The sequence below is a fragment of the Epinephelus moara genome, chromosome 9, assembly GCF_006386435.1.
Source record: "Epinephelus moara isolate mb chromosome 9, YSFRI_EMoa_1.0, whole genome shotgun sequence".
Classification (NCBI taxonomy): Eukaryota; Metazoa; Chordata; class Actinopteri; order Perciformes; family Serranidae; genus Epinephelus; species Epinephelus moara.
The window spans coordinates 38,370,747-38,372,516 of record NC_065514.1 but is presented as its reverse complement, the minus strand read 5'-3'; the positions used below and the strand labels follow the sequence as shown (position 1 = coordinate 38,372,516).

At 40.0% G+C, this 1,770-nt stretch overlaps 1 protein-coding gene across 3 annotated transcripts in view; it reads left to right on the top strand.

Annotated features, from left to right (window-relative positions):
* slc27a6 (solute carrier family 27 member 6) overlaps positions 1-1,770 on the top strand; it is a 143,157-nt gene that overhangs the window by 30,804 nt on the left and 110,583 nt on the right. The gene's annotated exons all lie outside the window — the stretch shown is intronic.

Sequence of the window (1,770 nt, the reverse complement as noted above, 5' to 3'; positions counted from 1 at the left end):
TGCTGGGCAGGGTGGAAATAAGTCCTGCAGAGTTTCAGAGGACCTGGAGAATGTTTTAGGATAGTAATAACATTATATAAGATAATCATATTACAAAGATGATATAAGATTTAATAACATTAAAGACAAAATTAAATTGCAATACTTTTTCAACCCCCCACCCCCCCACCCCCCCATAGTTTCCCAAAATCCTGTGGGAAACACTGAAGTAAAGACGTATGATCATTTTACTTATAAATCAGTACTCACTCTTTGCTTGCAAGTTAAAAAGTTTTGCTTGCAGATCAGTCCTCTTTGCTTGCGAGATAAAAACTTTTGCTTGCAGATCAGTCCTCTTTGATTGCGAGTTAAAGTTTTGCTTGCAAGTTCAACTGCACTTAATGGGCGGGGCCTACGCTGATGGATGAGAGAGTTTCTATAGACGAATTCGGCGAGCGATTTGTGTATGCTGCCATCTTGCGGCGGCGCCATTGCTGCGGTGACATGTGTCAGTCATCAATTCATTATGCTGTCATTGTGAACTGACTCTCTACAATGACAGCATCATGAATAGCTGGATTGATGATGTTAGACAGTGGCCTCCGGTAACTGATGAAGGTATCTTGAATGAGTACCAATATTAATTTAGAAATTAATCATTTGTTTGAGCGATAAGCAGGAAAGATTATAGTAATAGGGAGATAATAGACTGTATCATTAAACACTGTGTAATATAACGTTAGCATACGTTACGTGTGCTCACAGATCAGGTCTGCAAAAGGCTGGAGTGCAGCCATAACTAGGCTACAAGCAGTTGAGAATAGAGCGCTCCTCTGCAAAGTTCAAAAGTTCCTCCGCAGATCTCCCAGCATTCCCCGAATTTATCCAAATATCACAATAACAAAACAATGAAATGAAAAACTTGAAAAACATTTTCACATTCTTCTGTTTTAATTTTAAAACAAAAAACAACTACAAAACATGTTATTTCTGTTGTTCTGTTTTCCTGTTTTTCTGTTTTGGTTTTAAAATCAGAAAAACAAGATTGTTTTTCAAGCAAAAAACCCCCAAAACAAACCAAAACAAATGGCAATGGTAAATAGACCTGCACTTGTATAGCGCCTTTCTAGTCTTATGACCACCAAAGCGCTTTTTACACTACGATTCACATTCACCCATTCACACATAAATTCACACACTGGTGGCCAAGGCTACCATACAAGGTGCCACCTGCTACTCAGTAACCATTCACACGCTCTCACACACCGATGGAACAGCCATCGGGAACAATTTGGGGTTCAGTATCTTGCCCAAGGATACTTCAACATGTGGACTGGAGGGGCTGGGGATTGAGCCGCCGATCTTTTGATTGGTGGACGACCCGCTCTGCCTCTGAGCCACAGACGCAAACAAAAAAAAACATCTGTCCACCACCATGGTGTGTCATGGCAGTTTTGGTAACCAGGTAACCAGAGTAGTTCCCATGTTACCAGAGGACTTCTCCAGTGTTTCCCCAGGTTAATCCTTCCACTGTTTAGGCCTCTTTGCTTCCTCATTGTGTTCAACTTAATGCCAAGAACATGACACAGCTGTCACCATGCTTAAACATTGAAATCATGATGATTAAATTAAATTAATGATATTTAGTATTTATTAGTCATTTCTGATCAATCAATCAATCAATCAATTTTATTTATAAAGCCCAATATCACAAATCACAATTTGCCTCACAGGGCTTTACAGCATACGACATCCCTCTGTCCTTATGACCCTCGCAGCGGATAAGGAAAA